This window comes from Cebus imitator, unplaced genomic scaffold (genome assembly GCF_001604975.1).
Source record: "Cebus imitator isolate Cc_AM_T3 unplaced genomic scaffold, Cebus_imitator-1.0 Scaffold138, whole genome shotgun sequence".
Classification (NCBI taxonomy): domain Eukaryota; kingdom Metazoa; phylum Chordata; class Mammalia; order Primates; family Cebidae; genus Cebus; species Cebus imitator.
Genome location: NW_016107453.1, coordinates 52878 through 72955, shown reverse-complemented (window position 1 = coordinate 72955; position 20078 = coordinate 52878). Strand labels below are relative to the sequence as shown.

The 20078-nt window shown below is 38.4% G+C and overlaps 1 long non-coding RNA gene across 1 annotated transcript in view; it reads left to right on the top strand.

Moving 5' to 3' along the window:
- Positions 1 to 14738, top strand: part of LOC119473190 — a 121511-nt gene extending 106773 nt beyond the window's left edge. The window contains exon 5 of the long non-coding RNA XR_005202395.1: positions 14246 to 14738. This is a non-coding gene — a long non-coding RNA (uncharacterized LOC119473190). The remainder of the gene's footprint in view (positions 1 to 14245) is intronic.
- The last annotated feature ends 5340 nt before the right edge of the window (positions 14739 to 20078 follow it).

Below are 20078 nucleotides of genomic sequence, written 5' to 3'. Positions count from 1 at the left end.
ATCCACTGGCTTAAAATTCTCACTGCCAGAACAGCAGTCTGAAGTTGACCTGAGATGCTGAAGCTTGATAGAGGGAGGGGCATCTGCCACTGCTGAGGCTTGGGTAGGTAGTTTTTCATTCATGGTGTAAACAAGGCTGCTGGAAAGTTTGAACTGGGAGTAAGCCCAGTGCAGACCAGCAAAGTTGGTGTAGCCAGACCGCCTCTCTAGATTCTACCTCTCTGGGAAGGGCATCTCTGAAAGAAAGGCAGCAGCTCCAGCCAAGAACTTATTGATAAAACTTCCATCTTCCTGGGACACAGCACCTGGGGAGAGGGAGGGCTATGAGGGCAGCTTCAGCAGACTTAAATGTTCCTGCCTGCTGGCTCTAAAGAGAGCAGTGGATCTCCTAGCACAGCACTTGAGTTCTGCTAAAAGACAGACTGCCTCCTCAAGTGGGTCCCAGACTTCTGGGCCTCCTGACTGGGAGATACCACCAAGCAGGGGTTGAGAAGAGCTCCTGCTGGCATCTGGCAGGTGCCCTTCTAGGACAAAGCTTCCAGAGAAAGAAACAGGTAGTGATCTTTGCTATTCTGCAGCCTTGGCTGCAAATAGAGTCTGGAGTAGACCTCCAGCAAACTCCAGCAGACCTGCAGCAGAGGGGCTTGACTGTTAGAAAGAAAGCTAACAAACAGAAAGGAATAGCATTGACATCAACAAAAAGGACATCCACATAAAAACCCCATCTGAAGGCCACCAACATCAAAGACCAAAGGTAGATAAATCCATAAAGATGAGGAAAAACCAGCAGAAAAGACTGAAAATTTCAAAAATCAGTATGTCTTTTCTCCTCCAAAGGATCACAACTGATCTCCAGCAAGGGAACAAAACTGGGACAAAGAATGAGTTTGATGAATTGACAAAAGTAGGCTTCAGAAGATTGGTAATAACAAACTCTTCTGAGTTAAAGGAGTATGTTCTAACCCAATGCAAGGAAGCTAAGAACTTGAAAAAAGGTTTGAGGAACTGCTAACTAGAATAACCTGTTAAGAGAAGAACATAAATGACCTAACAGAGTTGAAAAATAGCACGAGAACTTCGTGAAGCATACGTAAGTGTCAATAGCCAAATCAATGAAGCTGAAGAAAGGATATTAGAGATTGAAAATCAACTTAATGAAATAAAATGTGAAGACAAGATTAGAGAAAAATAATCTAAAAGAATAAACAAAGCCTCCAAAAAATATGGGAATATATGTAACTGTTCCCAGACTAAACCTATGTTTGATTGGTGTACCTGAAAGTGATGAGGAGAATGGAGCTAAGTTGGAAAACACTCTTTAGGATATTATCTAGGAGAACTTCCCCAACCTAGCAAGGCAGGCCAACATTCAAATTCAGGAAATACAGAGAAGACCACAAAGATACTCCTTGAGAAGGGCAACCCCAAGACACATAATCAACAGATTCACCAGGGTTGAAATGAAAAACATAGTTAAGGGCATACAGTGAGAAAGGTTGGGTTATACACAAAGGGGAGCCCATCAGAATAACAGTGGATCTCTCACCAGAAATTCTACAAGCCAGAAGAGAGTGGGGGCCAATATTCAACATTCTTAGCGAAAAGAATTTTCAACCCAGAATTTCATATCCAGCTAAACTAAGCTTCATAAGCAAAGGAGAAATAAAATCCTTTACAGACAAGCAAACGCTGAGCGTTTTTGTCACCACCAGGCCTGCATTACAAGAGCCCCTGAAGGAAGCACTGAATATGGAAAGGAAAAACCAGTACCATCCACTACAAAACCATAGCAAATTGTAAAGACCATCAACGCCATGAAGAAACTGCATCAACTAATGAAAAAAATAAGCAGCTAGCATCATAATGAAAGGATCAGATTTACACATAACAATATTAACCTTAAATATAAAAGGGCTAAATGTCCCAATTAAAATACACAGACTGGCAAATTGGATAAAGAGTCAAGACCCATTGGTGTGATGTATTCAGGAGACCCATCTCACGTGCAAAGACACACATAGGCTCAAATTAAAATGATGGAGGAAGATTTTCCAAGCAAATGGAAAAAAANAAAAAAAAAAAAAAAAGCAGGGGTTGCAATCCTAGTCTCTCATAAAACAGACTTTAAACCAATAAAGATCAAAAAAGACAAAGAAGAGCATTACATAATAGTAAAGGGATCAATGCAACCAGAAGAGCTAACTATCCCAAATATATATGGACCCAACACAGGAACATCCAGATTCATAAAGTGAGTTCTTAGAGACCACAAAAAGACTTATTCTTCCACACAATAATAGTGGGAGACGTTAACACTCCACTGTCAATATTAGACAGATCAATGAGACAGAGAATTAACAAGGATATCCAGGACTTGAACTCAGATTTGGACCAAGCAGACCTAATAGAAATCTACAGAACTCTCCACCCCAAATCAACAGAATATACATTCTTCTCAGCACCACATCTCACTTATTCTAATATTGACCACTTATTCTAATATTGACCACATAATTGGAAGTAACACACTCCTCAGCAAATGCAAAAGAACGGAAATCATACAGTCTCTCAGACCACAATGCAGTAATAATTAGAACTCAGGTTTAAGAAACTCACTTAAAACCACACCACTACATGGAAACTGAATAACCTGCTCCTAAGTGACTGATGGGTAAATAACAAAATTAAGGCAGAAATAAATAAATTTTTTGAAATCAATGAGAACAATGACAAAATGTACCAGAATATCTGGGACATAGCTAAAGCAGTGTTTAGAGGGAAATTTATAGCACTAAATGCCCACAGGAAAAAGTGGGAAAGATCTAAAATCGACACCCTAACATCACAATTAAAGAATTAGAGAAACAATAGCAAAATTTTATATTTAGAAAACCCTATTGTTTTGGCCCCAAATCTCCTTAAGCTGTTAAGCAACTTCAGCGAAGTCTCAGGATACAAAATCAATGTGCAAAAATCATAAACATTCCTATATATCAATAACAGAGAGCTGAAACATGAGTGAACTCCCATTCACAATGGCTACAAAGAGAATAAAATACCTAGGAATACAACTTACAAGGGATGTAAAGGACCTCTTGAAGGAGGACTACAAATCACTCAAGGAAATAAGAGAGGACACAAACAAAGGAAAAATATTCCATGCTTATGGATTGGAAGAATCAATATTGTGAAAACGGCTGTACTGCCAAAAGTAATTTATAGATTCAGTGCTATCCCCATCAAGCTACCATTGACTTTCTTCACAGAATTAGGAAAAACAAACAAACAAACAAAAAAAAACCTACTTTAAATTTCATATGGAACCAAAAAAGAGCGCATATAGACAAGACAATGCTAAGAAAAAAGAACAAATCTGGGGGTATCATGCTACCTGACTTCAAACTATGCTGCAAGGCTACAGTAACCAAAACAGCATGGTGCTGGTACCAATACAGACATATAGACTAATGGAACAGAACAGAGGCCTCAGAAATAATGCCACACATCAAAAACCATCTGATCTTTGACAAACCTGAAAAAAACAAGCAATGGAGAAATGATTCCCCATTTAATAAATAGTGTTGGGAAAACTGACTAGCCATATACGGAAAACTGAAACTGGTCCCGTTCCTTGCACCTTATACAAAAATTAACTCAAGATGGATTAGAGACTTAAACATAAGACCTAAAACCATAAAAACTCTAGAAGAAAATCTAGGCAATACCATTCAGGACATAGGCATAGGCAAGGACTTCATGACTAAAACACCAAAAGCAATGGCAACAAAAGGCAAAATAGACAAATGGGATCTAATCGAACTAAAGAGCTTTTGTACAACAAAGGAAACTATCATTAGAGTGAATAGACAACCTACAGAATGGGAGAGAATGTTTGCAATGTATTTATCTGACCAAGGGCTAATATCCAGAACCTACAAGGAACTTAAGCAAATTCACAAGAAAAAGTCAAGTAACCCCATCAAAAAATGGGTGAAGGACATCAACAGACACTTTTCAAAAGAAGACATTTATGCAGCCAACAAACGTGAAAAAAAGCTCATCATCTGGTCATTAGAGAAATGCAAATCAAAACCACATTGAGATACCATCTCATGCCAGTTAGAATGGTGATCATTAAAAAGTCAGGAAACAGCAGATGCTGGAGAGGATGTGGAGAAATAGGAATGCTTTCACACTGTTGGTGGGAGTGTAAATTAGTGCAACCATCATGGAAGATAATGTGTGGTTTCTCAAGAATCTAGAATTGGAAATACCATTTGACCGAGCATTCCCATTACTGGGTATCTACTCTAAGAATTATAAATCATTCTACTATAAAGACACATGCACATGTATGTTTATTGTGGCACTGTTTACAATAGCAAAGTCTTGGAACCAACCCAAATGCCCACCAATGATAGTCTGGATAAAGAAAATGTTGCATATACATACCATGGAAATACTATGCAGCCATAAAAAAGGATGAGTTTATGTCCTTTGCAGGGATACTGATGAAGCTGGAAACCATGATTCTTAACAAACTAACACAGGAACAGAAAACCAAACACCACACAGTCTCACTCATAAGTAGAAGTTGAACAATGAGAACACATGGACACATGGAGGGGAACATCACATACCAGGGCCTATCGGGAGGTGGGGGGCTAAGGAAGGATAGCATTAGGAGCAATACCTAATGTAGATGATGGGTTGATGGGTGCAGCAAACTACCATGGCACATGTGGTTACATACTTGTGTAACAAACCAGCACATTCTGCACATATATCCAAGAACTTAAAGAATATAAATACAAAAGAATATAAATAAGGGGAGTGCTATTATATGTTTAAAAGAGGATATTAGCAGAAATTTGGAGAATGCAATGGGGAGTGAAATCCAGTGAAAGGGTCGAGAATTGAGACTATGTCATTTGTCAAGGCTGTAGTACAAAGTCTAACTTACAGAGATCTGTTACCAGATCTGGAAAAGGCAGAGGCTTGGAGGAATCATCAAATTCTGGAGGGAAATGATCTCTACTCTGACCTAGAGAATGCTCCCCTAAAATACCTCCCAGTTCAATCTGAGGATAGCAGAAAATATCTTGTGCAAATGAGAACCAATTTATTTGGCATGGGTGCAAGCACAGCAGAGGAAGGTCAGGTGTGCCCCAGGTACCTGAACAGGAAAATACCGAGGGTTCCTTAAAACAACAAAACAAAACAAAACAACTCATCCATCCTCTCCTCAGAGCACTGAGATCTACAAACCAAGGACCCCAGTGGTGTGTCAGACATGACCTCTTCGATGGCTTAGACATCACTTGGTATATAGTCTGGCTGCAGCACTAGTCAGAGTTCATCTTCCTACTAACCTGGTTTTGATTCTGTTTTCTAATCTTTTTGGTCTAGCTGAATCTATCATGGGTATTCATGTGTGATCAAGCTATAGCTGCTCTTGCTAGTAGCAGACTGGTCCCATTGATCCCTGGCAGAGTCCCTTGGTATAATAGCTAAAGCACCCCAAGAAATATGGACATGATCTTAAGTCAGTGGCAGTGGGAAGGGAGAAGTAGGTTTGCATTAGAGAGATCTGGAAGGTTGAATAATCAGGATTTGGTAATAAATTGTGTGTGCTCGTTACAGAAGAGAGAAGAGTCGGGGAGGATCCAAGATGGCTGAATAGGAACAGCTCCAGAGTGCAGTTCCCAGCAAGAATAACTCAGAGGGTGAGTGCCCACCGCATTTCCTAACAAATTTTCACTGCCCACAGACCAGGAGATTCCCGGGCCAAAAAGCGCCATGAGTTTTCAGCACAGCGGTTTCAGCTGGTGCTGGTTTGGCACACAGAAACTCACACAAATCTGGGCGGCCATTTCAACTGGTGCCTGGAATGCCTGGGAGACAGAGCTGCCCATTCAACTGAAAGGGAGTGGGCAGAGACAGGGGGCCAGGCGATCTGGCTCAGGGGGTACCACCCCTACAAAACAAGCAATCTGAAGTGCTCTAGATTGAGAGTTTCACAGCAAGTGCAGCTGGACCCAGGACGGTCCAGCTTAGTGAGGGGAAGGGCGACCACCACTACCGAAGCAGTCTGCCGCTACCGAGGCAGTTCATGCAGCAGCTGGACAGAGCCTGTGGCAGCTCAGCAACGCCTCTGCTGGCAGACTGTGACTAGACTACTACGTGTGGGGCAGGCCATCTATGATAAAAGGCAGCAGCATGACAGGAACTTATAAATAAAGCTGACCTTCCTAGGACAGAGCAACTGGGAAAAGAGGTGGTTATGAGTTCTGCTGCAGCAGACTTAAAAGTACCTGCCCAGCAACTCTGCACAAAACAAGGATGCAAGGCTGGTTCAACATATGCAAGTCTATAAATATAATCCACCACATAAACAGAACCAAAGACAAAAACCACATGATTATCTCAATAGATGCAGAGAAGGCCTTTGACAAAATTCAACAGCACTTTATGCTGAAAACTCTCAATAAACTAGGTATCAAAGGAACATATCTCAAAATAATAAAAGCTATTTATGACAAACCTACAGCCAATATCATACTGAATGGGCAAAAACTGGAAGTATTCCCTTTGAAATCTGGCACTAGACAGGATACCCTCTCTCACCACTCCTATTCAACATAGTATTGGAAGTTCTTGCCAGAGCAATTAGGCAAGAAAAAAAAAAAGGGTATTCAGTTAGGAAAAGAAGACATCAAATAATCTCTATTTACAGATGACATGATTGTATATTTAGAAGACCCTATTATCTCAGCCCCAAATCTCCTTAAACTGATAAGCAACTTCAGCAAAGTCTCTGGATATAAAATCAATGTGCAGAAATCACAAGCATTTCTATACATAAATAACAGACTAACAGAGAGCCAAATCCTGAGCAAACTCCCATTCACAATTGCTACAAGGAAAATAAAATACCTAGGAATACAACTAACAAAAGATGTAAAGGACCTCTTCAAGGAGAACTACAAACTGCTGCTCAAGGAAATAAGAGAGGACACAAACAGATGGAGAAACATTCCATGCTCATGGTTAGGAAGAATCAATATCATGAAAATGGCCATACTGCCCAAAGTAATTTATAGATTCAACACTATCCCCATGAAGCTACCAATGAACTTCTTCACAGAACTGGAAAAAAACACCTTAATTCATATAGAACCAAAAGAGAGCCTGCATAGCCAAGACAATCCTAAGCAAAAAGAACAAACCCGGAGGCATCACACTACCTGATTTCAGACGACACTACAAGCCTACAGTAATCAAAACAGCATGGTATTGGTACCAAAACAGGGATATTGACCAATGGAACAGAACAGAGGCCCTGGAGGCAATGCCACACATCTACAATAATCTGATCTTTGACAAACCGGACAAAAACAAGCAATGGGGAAAGGATTCCCTGTTTAACAAATGGTGTTGGGAAAACTGGCTAGCAGTGTGTAGAAAGTAGAAACTGGATCCCTTTTTGACACCTTACACTAAACTTAACTCCAGATAGATTAAAGACTTAAACGTGAGACCTAACACCATAAAAACCCCAGGACAAAACCTAGGCAAAACCATTCAGGACATAGGCATAGGCAAGGACTTCATGACTAAAACACCAAAAGCATTGGCAACAAAAGCCAAAATAGACAAATGGGACCAAATTAAACTCCAGAGCTTCTGTACAGCAAAAAAAAAACAATCATTAGGGTGAACCAGCAACCAACAGAATGGGAAAAATTTTTTGCAATCTACCCATCTGATGAAGGGCTAATATCCAGAATCTGCAGAGAACTAAAACAGATTTGCAAGAAAAAACAAACAAACCCATCCAAAAGTGGGCAAAGGGTATGAGCAGACACTTTTCAAAAGAAGACGTATATGAGACCAACAAACGTATGAAAAAATGCTCATCATCACGGATCATTAGAAAACTGCAAATCAAAACCACATTGAGATACCACCTCACGCCAGTTAGAATGGCGATCATTAAAAAATCTGGAGACAACAGGTGCTGGAGAGGATGTGGAGAAACAGGAACACTTTTACACTGTTGGTGGGAGTGAAAATTAGTTCAACCATTGTGGAAGACAGTGTGGCGATTCCTCAAGGACCTAAACATAGAAATTCCATTTGACCCAGCAATCCCATTACTGGGTATATACCCAAAGGATGATAAATCATTCTCTTGTAAAGACACATGCACACGTATGTTCATAGCAGCACTGTTTACAATAGCAAAGACCTGGAACCAACCGAAATGCCCATAGATGATAGACTGGACAAGGAAACTGTGGCACATATACACCATGGAATACTATGCAGCCCGAAAAAATGATGAGTTTGTGTCCTTTGTAGGGACCTGGATGAATCTGGAAACCATAATTCTTAGCAAACTGACACAAGAACAGAAAATCAAATACTGCATGTTCTCACTCATAGGCGGGTGTCGAACAATGAGAACACATGGATGCAGGGAGGGGAGCATCACACACTGGGGTCTGTTGGGGAGGGCAAGGGAGGGGCAGCGTGGGGGAGGGGAGGTCAGGGAGGGATAACCTGGGGAGAAATGCCAGATGTGGGTGATGGGGGGATGGAGGCAGCAAACCACATTGCCATGTGTGTACCTGTGCAACAATCCAGCATAATCTGCACATGTACCCCAGAACCTAAAGCACAGTTTAAAAAAAAAAAAAAAAGAGAGAAGAGGCAGGGCTGAACCTGGATCATGGTGTTTAAACTTTTATTTAAAGCTAAAGATATATAGATATATAGATATATATTTTGCCAGAAAAATCCAGGTAGGCACATTTTGCCTACAATCTCGGGAGACTTGCAGAAGCTACAGGAACTCCTCTGTAGAGGAAAATCCTAGAGTTTGGATAGGATGACCTAAAAGATTTCTTCTGCTTCCTCAATATTTGAATAGTTATAGAACCCAAGTATTGGTGTATTGTTGGGACTATTGGTTGCTACAAGGAAGTCAGGAAGGGGAGCTGGTGCTTCTGTAAGGCACTAGGGAATGTAGGAGGGAGACGTATTTCGTTTTAGACTTGGAGGTTGAAGTGCTGGGAGGGCATCCCTGGGCAGATGTTGAGTGGGTTACCAAAGGCGCACTTTGAGAAGTGTTTAGGGCATTAGATCCGCACTGTTGAGCATGGTAGCCACTGGGCACATGTGGCCATTGAAGACTGGCTAAGAAAATGTGGCTAATCCTAACTGGGATATACTGTAAGTATAATGTACATCCACTTCCCAAACAGTTAAAAAATGTCAAATGTGTCAATTTAAGAATATTACCTACATGTTGAAATCATTATGTTTTGAATATATTCAGTTAAATATATGATTAAAATTAAGTTTATTCGCTTCTCCTTTTCAAATGTGGCTACTGGAAAATTTAAAACTACATATGTAGTTTCTGCTTGCAGCTCACATATTTCTGTGGGGTAGCGCTGCTCAAGGTGATATTTGGAGGTAGTTATCAGGGACAACTTAGAAACATTTGAGCTCTCTGGGAAGAGGCTATACAGAGAAAAAAGCAGATGGTTGAGGACATACTTATGGAACATGTCTACATTCATAGGTCTAGAAGGAAGAGAAGGAGACTGAGAAGGAGCTAAGGAATAAGACCAGAGAAAGGGTAATAGGTGACACCACAGGGATGTGCGGAACAAGGGGCTTTAGGAAAGAAATGGCTAGTGAATAGGATTATATAAAGTAACTTGGCCTTTGTTCTATTGCCATTGAAGAGCATATGGAGGCTTTTCCCCCAAAAGTAAAATGATCAAGTTTAAATTTTAAGAAGATGATTTTGGCAAGAAAATAATGAACCAGTTGGATTGATGGAGAAGCTGAAGGTCAGATGGATAGCTAGAAAGTCAGGGACTAAGAACAACCAGAAAGCCCTTAGGTGTCTATACGGCCAAATAGAAAAGTTTTCAGTTTGGGAAAGAACTTTTTATTTTATTTTCTTGCCTTGAAAAATGAAATGTTTTGAACCATGAGATATTGGTAGTTTAAAGCATGTGTCTCTGTTTATAGAATCCAGGAAGATGGGTTGCAATAACAATCAGAGTCACAGATGATTAAAGATGCTTTGTGTGGGAAAAATAGAAGGCTGTGAAGAAATAAAGACACAAAAATTACAGGATTTCTAAGAAACAAAGGTTGTCTTTTTGTATAATTGTCTCATGCAGAGAAAGCAGAAAAGAACATTATTCCTCACCCTTATTAAGAACATGAAAGTAGAAAAGAATGGTTTCTAAAAAGAATTTTCCTTGAGACCCTCCACCATACATTGTGACCATTTAAGGTATTTCTAAGTGCTTAAAAATTGAACATACTATAGCCTAGAATGTCCTTTGAGCAGAAATTTTGGTACAGAAAGTTATTTATTTGGAGTTTGGTTTCAGGCAAAGAACAGATAGAAATCTATGAAAGTTCAAAATTCAGAGAATTAAGTAAAGATGGGTTCAATATTCTAAAGGTTGTTTTAGTCCATTTTCATACTGCTATGACGAAATACCTGAGACTGGGTAATTTTCTTTAAAAAAGAGGTATAATGGACTCACAGTTCCACATGGCTAGTGAGGTCTCACGATCATGGTGGAAAGTGAAGGAGGAGCAGAGGCACATCTTACATCGTGGCAGGCAAGAGAGCGTGTGCAGGGGAACTGCCCTTTATAAATCCATTGGATCTCATGAGATGTATTCACTCTCAGGAGATCAGCACGGGAAAACCAATACTCATGATTCAATTACCTCCCACTGGGTACCTCCCCTGACGTGGAGATGACGGGAGCTACAATTCAAGATGAGATTTGTGTGGGGGACACAGCCAAAACATATCAGAGGTATTTGGATCCTGTTTAAATATATGTTATAAAATCTTTGTTAGTTTAAAGGGAAAAGAGAAAAAAAAGATGGCAAAAGGAAGCCAATGAAAGGGACCATACGAGGGGACTAAACAACAAGAAAATGGTCAAAGACATTTGAAAAATTTACCTAGATGGAGTACTACAGGATTTGGACACTCTGCTGGAGACTGAATTCACAGAATTAGGATAAAATGAGTATCTGTTGTAGAATAATTGTAATATGCAGTATCTAACATTTATTAGGCATGTATTATATACTCATTTATTTATTACAACAACCTCAGGAAGTTGATATTATCTCAATGGTACAGATGGTGCAGTGAGATTAGGTAACTTGTTGACGGTCACACAGGTTGCCAGTGAGCCCACGATGTCATGCTGGCTTCTTAAGTTCTTTGTCTTTTGTTTTTGTTTTTATCATGTGAATATTCAGCTTTACAAGGAAGGGAATCAACGAAGGGTTGATCTGACTTGTTTTCACACCGAGGAGTTAATATTATGACCCAAAAAGTTAATACCAACACTGTCAGTATTGTATGGGGAGTGGCAGGGTGGCAGGGAGTTATGAACATGGGAGACGATGCAAGGGCGGGCACTACCTCTCATAGCGGTCAGGAAGGGTGGTGAGACAGCCAAGTGGAAAGAGGTCCCCAGAGAAACTTCAGGGGCCTGCACACTGGGAGGAGTGCGCGCTGGGGTGGTGCCATGACAGTTCCACTGTTTGCAGTGAGCAGGAGCCTGGCGCCTCCTCTTTCTGGGTGGAACCTGGGATTCAAGCTGTGAGGCCGGAAGCACAGTAGGACTCTCGCTCTGCTGAGAGTCCCTGTTTTTCTTTTTTTCCTTTTTGCCCAGTAAATTCCATTTTTCTCACCCTTGAAAGTGTCTGCGAGCCTAATATTTCATGGCTATGTGACAAGGCCCCGGCTCGTAGCTGAACTAAGGAGAAAGTCCTGTAATAGTAGGACTAGGCCATAGCCAAAATCCAAACACAGCAAACTCCAAATGCGTGGATCCAGAATCCACACGACCAAAATCTTTGCTGAGCAAGGCACCTGGGAAAAAAACCTATCTCAGCAGTAAGTCAGGCCACATCAGACAGAAGCTAAAGGCCAGCCTGAGTGAGAGATGGTAGGGAAGGATAGATTAAGCAAGGTGGTAGGAAACAAGATCTGGTGAGGGCTGAGGTCAGCTCAGTTATCGAGGGCGGGGAAGCCAGTTTTCGAGGAGGTCATTTCCAGCCTCGAATTCCTACGTCTAATCCTTTGTTCTATTGGCTATTTCCCACCAATTCCTGGGGAGTGTGCTATGAATTGATGGGCACAGATGTGTGTAAAAGACAGTTACAGACAGTCCTACTTATTAAAATGTGGCGAGATGATGGACCTAATCATGTCTATAAAACCAGTTATAAGCTAAACCCATGCAGGTAGTTAGGTAGAACAGACACATTTAAAATTGAAGAGCACTTTAATTCTTGAATTAGTGTTAAATTCAGCCTGAATTTATTAGATAAAAGTCTCATTTCATGTAAGTAAATCTAACTAAAGACTTAACTAAATCTAACTAATGACTCTAACTAAAGCTATTTCCACAGAGATGTAAATTGTTCTTGATGAATACAATAAAAGCAAGTAATAATCACCTTTTGGAACTTAGAATAAATTCCCTTCAGGTGAAGGTTAAGCGCTTGGGAATAAGACAATTTTTTTTCCTTTCAAATACTCAAGAGTTGCAAAACTATGATGATAAATTGGAACATTTGGAAAATGAAGACAAAAATAACATTTAATTTATTGCTCATGTGCAATAATTCTAATTTTTGCATTCTTTAGGGCCTTTTTCTACATACATGTAAAAACTGTGTACTTACATAGTTTAAAATTTCATTGTAATACAGCGTGCTCCATAAACATTTTCTCAGGTTCTAGTACAGTTTTTGTGATTATAATGGTTGCAAAATAGTTCACTGCACAGAGTTAACATAATTTAATTTACTATTTTAAATTATTAAACATGTTATTTCTTTCCATTTATTATTAATAATACTGCAGTAAATGACCACATGGAACTTATGGTTATCTTTTTTTTAATTTTTAAATTTTTATTATTTTTATTTTTTATTTTTTGAGACAGAGTCTCGCTCTGTCAACCAGGCTGGAGTGCAATGGTGCAATCTTGGCTCACTGCAGTCTCCGCCTCCTGGGTTCAAGCGACTCTGCTGGGATTACAGGCGTGAGCCACCGCGCCCGGCCTAGATTTCTTCTTTTTTTTCATTGAAATACAGGTTCTAAACTGGCATTACTGGGTCAAAGGTTATGAAATTTTAATGACTATGCAAACTGACTTAAAAATAACTCCTAATTTAGGCTGGGAGCGGTGGGTCACGCCTGTAATCCCAGCACTTTGGGAGGCCGAGGCGGGTGGATCACGAGGTCAAGAGATCAAGACCATCCTGGTCAACATGGTGAAACCCCGTCTCTATTAAAAATACAAAAAATTAGCTGGGCATGGTGGCGCGTGCCTGTAATCCCAGCTACTCAGGAGGCTGAGGCAGGAGAATTGCCTGAACCCAGGAGGCGGAGGTTGCGGTGAGCGGAGATCGCGCTATTGCACTCCAGCCTGGCTAACAAGAGCGAAACTCTGTCTCAAAAAACAAAAACAAACAAACAAAAAAACCTCCTAATTTAACAAAAACATATGAGAATGTAATCCACTGAATTTTCACTTGCTTTTGAAATTATATTGAATGGTCATATAACGACTAATTTTTCTAATATTGTAGAAAAAATGATACTTTGTGTTAATTTGTGTGTCTGAATACTTGTGAGGCTAAACGCTGTCCCATACGTTTCTTTAGCCAACAGAAGGAGTCATAATTCTTTCATTCAGTAATTGGACAAATATTTTTTGAGCACCTACAACGTGCTGGGCAGTTTTTTTGTTTGTTTGTTTCAGAGCACACAGCAGTGAAGTAAACAAAACCCTTGCCCTCATGGATTTTATATTCTATGGTAAAAAAGACAATAAACACAATAAGTATTAAAATTATGGCATATGTTAGAATGTCATAACTGCTGTAAAAAAAAAGCAAGATAAAGATGATGAGTTTGTTGGCAGAAGTTGCATTTCTAAATATGGTGATCAGTGAGAAACAAATATTTGAACAAAGACTTGAAAGAGGTGGGGGTAGGTCTCATATGTATATCACAGGAAAGAGTGTTGCAGCCAGTGACGTTAGATTGTAGAAGATGCTAAGGGAATATGTGTGAGGTTTTGCAGGAGAATCAGAGAGGCCAGTTTGGCTACAGTGAAGTGAAATCTTTTGACTTTTACTCTAATAATGTTCCTTTGTTTCATAGGAGAGAAATATCTAACTAAACCCAACAGAAGAGAAAGTTTCAAGAAACAGGTCGTCACCAATACCAAAATTAGCCATGATATTCAGGAAGAAAAAAATAGAAACATGATAACCACCTTCAGTAAAGACCACGGTCTGATTCCATTGGCCAGAGCACAGCCACGCCGCCACACCTGGCTAAGGAGAGACTGGCTGAAGTTTAGCTGTGGATTGAGAAAGAGGAGGACACTGATTACTTATAAAAACCTTTCAAGCTTTGGCACGTTATTCTAGAAGCAACTAGATACATCATTATCCATCCGTGCTTCATTATCAACTGGGATAATTGCTAAAATACGACAGGATGTCTCCATATATCCCTGATCAAAATATCAAAGGAATGGGTCTCGTGAATATGTTTTCATGGTGACTGTGTTGGGCTCCATATTTGAAAACAACTGAGTGAGTATTCTATCTTTTGAAAATAAAAATAAGTCAAAACATTTATTTTAAAAATCCCCAATCAGGAGCACTACACACTGGGGTCAGTTGGGGGGAAATAGGGGAGGGACGGTGGGGGCGGGGAGCTGGGGAGAGATAGCAAGGGGGGAGATGCCAGATGTAGGTGATGGGGAGGAAGGCAGCAAATCACACTGCCACGTGTGTACCTATGCAACAATCTTGCATGTTCTTCACATGTACCCCAAAACCTAAAATGCAATAAAATAAATAAATGGGGGAAAAAAAAAATCCCCAATCAAAAATTTCCTGAATATTGTAATGTAGCTCTGGTTATAACACAAACAGCCACAAGGTGGCAGAAGAACTCCATTCTTGTAAATCTCTTATTGCTTCTTTATTTCATCTTCGGTATTCCATCTAACGTTCATTTGAAATTTAGTATTTTGTTGGTTTGAAAATATGTATGACTTAAGCCCTTTAAAGGATCTGGTTGCTTAAGTTTTAAATAGTCTGGAATATAAAACATTTATAGAAAAGAAAAATACCTACAGTATGAAGTTAGTGAACTATTAGTAATCCAATTAAATAAAATATCTTTGGTTTGGATTAATACATATTTTATTTTGATGTTTACTAAATAAAACTAAACATTAGGAGGTGAAGTATCCATAAAAACATCTTCATATTATTTATGAAGCAAGTCAAGGCATAAATGCTAAATTTATTCTTAAGGGAAACTTGAATTTTTGCTTTCATGAAATTACAAACTTTAAGGTAATCTTATACTGGTAAATCCAATGTGTTCTGAAGTTTGACGTGTCAAAGCCTATTGGATTTAAACAGATCTTGTATGAATCTTCTTTTCATCTCTTCAGAGGCTGATGGTAAGCAAGTTTTGCAGCACCTCACAGCTTGTGCTGTAACATGAGGGTAATAATGATGACTTTATTAGGTTGTTGCAAAGCGTCACTGATGCCGCAAGCAACGTTCTTTATATATGCAGAATTTAAAAAATAAATAAAAATAGTCCTTTCTCTATTCCCAATTTTTCTAACGTTATTTGCTACTGGTGTTTTATTGCAAGACCAAAGGCCAAAAAATATATGTAGCTAGCAGAATCAAAACCTAGATCAGATATTCAAAAACGTCATGCTGCTAAAAGATTTCAGAGTCTAAAACCTGTGCTCACTGTTCTGAAGCATCTTTCCACTTTCTGTTGAAAAAACATGATACTCTTTGGAGCTAATTTTTTTTTCTTCATGCATGGTAATTATATATTTGTTATATAGGGCATATGATGATTTGCACTCTATGGTGTTATTCAGTACATTGCAGAAAAAGGAGAATAAAGAATGTTGTTTGTCAATAGGCAATTCTGTCCTTATCCTTGAATGTAATTTACTAAAGAGCTTACACAATTACAGCACAGGTGGCAATTCAGCATATTACCCTGCAGACAGCCAAGAGACTGACACTGAGATTACGCTTTTTGACTTGGGTCCGTGTAAAGAACCTGATGGGGTTACAGGAATTCTTCATTTCTGTATTATACGGAAAGACGAGGTTGCTCATAAGAAAGAGCCACAAAAGTGCGTACTCTGGGCAAAGCTACTGATAAGGATGCTACAGGGATGCGTGGAAACTCAGTATGTGAACACTGAAAGGGCTTTTGATTCATTTCTATTTGGTCTCAGACGAGAAACATAGATTAAGAAAAGGTCTGAAAAAATGGGCACTAGGGAAAATGATAGGAAATTTTGTGTTGTTGACTGATGGCTAATATGAAATACACGTTTGTAATATTTTCACATATGTGATTTAATACACTATATTCTGTAATAAAATCTTTAATTCTAAAGATTGAAAATCTTAAGAGGATTTCAATTTTACAATTATAGCTGTTTTGTTTCAATAGGCTGGTGGACTTGGAAATTCCAGGTTTCTTAAATACATTTTGATGAACTTGAAAAGAAGGGGGAGATACTTTCAGATGGCCTTGAATGGGAGTAGGGGAGACCCCGGATTTCACTGGACACCTCTTTCTTCCTAAATGCCAAATATTCTCTGTAGTTGGGGGCCTCTTCTGACTAGTCAGCAATTATAAGAATGAAAATTGCCTTAGCAGCTATTCAGAGTAGGTCCAATGTATAATCAAATAAAGGAGATTTCAATATTCTCAAAGCAGAAGAGACAATATCTTTGCATCTGCAGTTGGAAAGCCTGGAATAATCTTCTTCCCACCCTCCACTGTGGAAATTCCTTCTGTCCTCAAGGTCTCTAGCTTATGATACCTCCATGGTGGATTTCCTGACTCTTGGAGTTAAAACGTTCCTTCCCTTGCCTGCACTCATATAGCCACGAGTTTATCAGGTGTTACATCCTCAAACAGAGCTGCTAGGCCAAATGTGCTCCCTACAACCTCTGATAGTGGCTTATGACTATTGAGCTGGCATTTTTCTCAATTCTTAAGAAAAATAAAAACCAGTGGTAAAATAGACATCATGTAAAATCTATTCTAACCATTTTTAAGCGTACAATTTCAGTGGCATTAAGTACAGTCACATTGTTATGTACTTATTACCACTCAACAGTTTTGTGTGGCTTTTCAGGGTTTTCTAAATATATAATCCTATTGTCTGTGAACAGATAAATTTAATTCTTCACTTCCAGTTTTATTTTCTTTTTTAGAACTTTTAATATTACGTTGAATAGAAGTCAGATTGAGAAGAAAAAATGTATGATTATACTTACATTAAGTGGATAGAAGTCAAATTCATAGAGATAGGAAGTAGAATAGTCTATGAAGGGCTTTGGAGAGGGGATAATGAGAGTTACGGTTTAATGGGCACACTTTTAGTCTGTGTTGATGGAAAAACTTTGGGCATGGTATATGAGCTTTTGTCTTAGGTTCTGATTTCAGAGAAAAATGGCCAATAAATGCTGCTTTTGTTTTGCCCATGGCTAGACAACTGGGGTCTGGGAACCTTCAAAGAATCCAGAAGATCAAACACAAAGTACGAATTTGAAAAATTATTCTCATATTGAATTTGTCTGGTACCTTGTTCTACTTTCTGCATCTTTCATTTCTGCTCTCTAGGATAACCACGTCCCAAATAAAGTGCTGCACCTAAGACTTTGTCTCATGATCTTTTTTTAAGGGTCACAGGTAAGACACAGCAGCACCATCATATAAGCTAAATTTGATGAAAAAAAACCTTTGGAGGAGACCATGCTGTTTTGGCTACTGTAGGCCTACAGTATAGTTTGAAGTTGGGTAATGTGATGCCTCTAGCTTTGTTCTTCTTGCTCAGGATTGCCTTGGCTATTCAGGCTATTTTTTGGTTCCACATGAATCTTAAAATAATTTATTCTAGTTCTGTGAAGAATGTTAGTAGAACAACATTTTCAAAGTGCTGAAAGAAAAACATCCTGTTACCCAAAAATGCTGTATCAACAAAAATATCCTTCAAATATAAAGGAGAGATAAGGTCTTTCCCAGACAAACAAAAGCTGAGAGAATGTGTCACCAGCATACCCATCTTACAAGAAATGCTAAAAGGTCTTCTTCAATTTGAAAGAAAAATACACTAATGTGCAGAAGATAACTTTTCAAAAAGTGTAAAACCTACTGGTTAAACTAGTTCACAGACAAACCCAGGATAATCGAATACTGTAATTGTGGTGGCAATTCACTCATAACTTTAGTATAAAGCTCAAAAGACAAATCTGTCAAAAACAATACTAGCTATGACAACCTGTTAAAAGGTAGGTAACATAAACATAGGTAAATCATAGAAACTAAAAATATGGGAGGATTGAGTTTAAATAGTGCACATTTTTTCATATTTCTTTGTTTCTATTATTCATAATTTAAGTTGTCATCTTTTAAAACTAACTTGTTATAAAGTGTTACTGGTAAGCCTCATGGTAACCATGATGCAGAAACCTATAGTAGACTGAANGGAAACAAAATAAAGCATACTACCACAGGAAAAAGAAATCACTTAACCACAAAGGAAGACAGTAAGAAACAAGGAGAGAGAGAGAGAGAGAGAGAGATCTCAAAACAAACAAAAAAATCAAGAAACGGCAATAGTAAGTCTTTATAAAAAATAACGCTGAATGTAAATGGACTCAATTCCATTAAATTAAAAGGCATAGAGTGGCTGAATAGTAAGGAAAGAAGGCCCACACATATGTTGCCTACAAGAAACTCACCACACCTATGAAGACACACAGAGATTGAAAGTAAAGGGATGGAAAAATATATTTCATGTAACTGGAAACCAAAAAAGTAGCTATACTTACATTGGATAAAATAGATCACAATTAAAGACTGTAAAAAGAGACTAAGAAGGTCACCATATAATGATAAAGGTGTCAATTAAGCAAAAGAATGTAACAATTATAAATATCTATGGACCCAATATTGGAGTTCCCAAGTATATAAAGCAAATATTAATAAATCTAAAGGTAGTGACAGATTGAAATACAATAATAGTAGAAAATTTCAACACCCCACTCTTAGTATTGGACAGAATTATCTAGACAGAAAATCAGCAAGGACATGTGGAGTTAAATTACACGCTAGACCAAAGGGGCCTGACATTTATAAAACAGTTCACCCATCTGCTGCAAAATACACATTCTTTTCATCAGCACATGAAACATTCACCAGAATACACCATATCTTAGGCCACAAAACAAGTTCCAAAAAATTTAAAAAGGCAGAAATCTTATCAAGTATCTTATCTACCTACAGTCAAATTAATCAAGAAATCAATAACCAGAAGAACCTCAGAAAACTCACAAACACATGGAAATTAAACCACATGCTCGTGGATGACAAAGTCAATAAATTAAGAAGAAAATTAAAAAAATTTCTTGAAACAAACAAAAATGAAAATACAACATACCAAAACCTATGTGATACTGCAAAAGCAGTACTAAAGGAAAACTTATAGCAATAAACACCAATATTAAAAAAGTAGAAAGACTTCAAGTAAACAACCCAACGATACATGTCAAAGAACTAGAAGAGTAAGAATAAACCAAATCCCAAATTAGTAGAGGGAAAGAAATAATAAAGATTAGAGCAGAAATAAATAAAATTGAGACAAAGAAAAAAAACAATAACGAAGATCAGTGAAATGAAAAGTTGATTGTTTGGAAAGATAAACAAAATTGACATATCTTTAGCTAGACTAAGAAAAAAAAAAAGAGAGAATAGCCAAAGAAATCAGAAATGAAAAAGGAGACCTTATAAATGAGATGATAGAAACACAAATAATCAGCAGAGAATATTATGAACAACTATGTACCAATAAATTGTAAAACCTAGAGGAACTAAATAAATTCCTGTATGCATACCTCTTACCAAGACGAAGAAATAG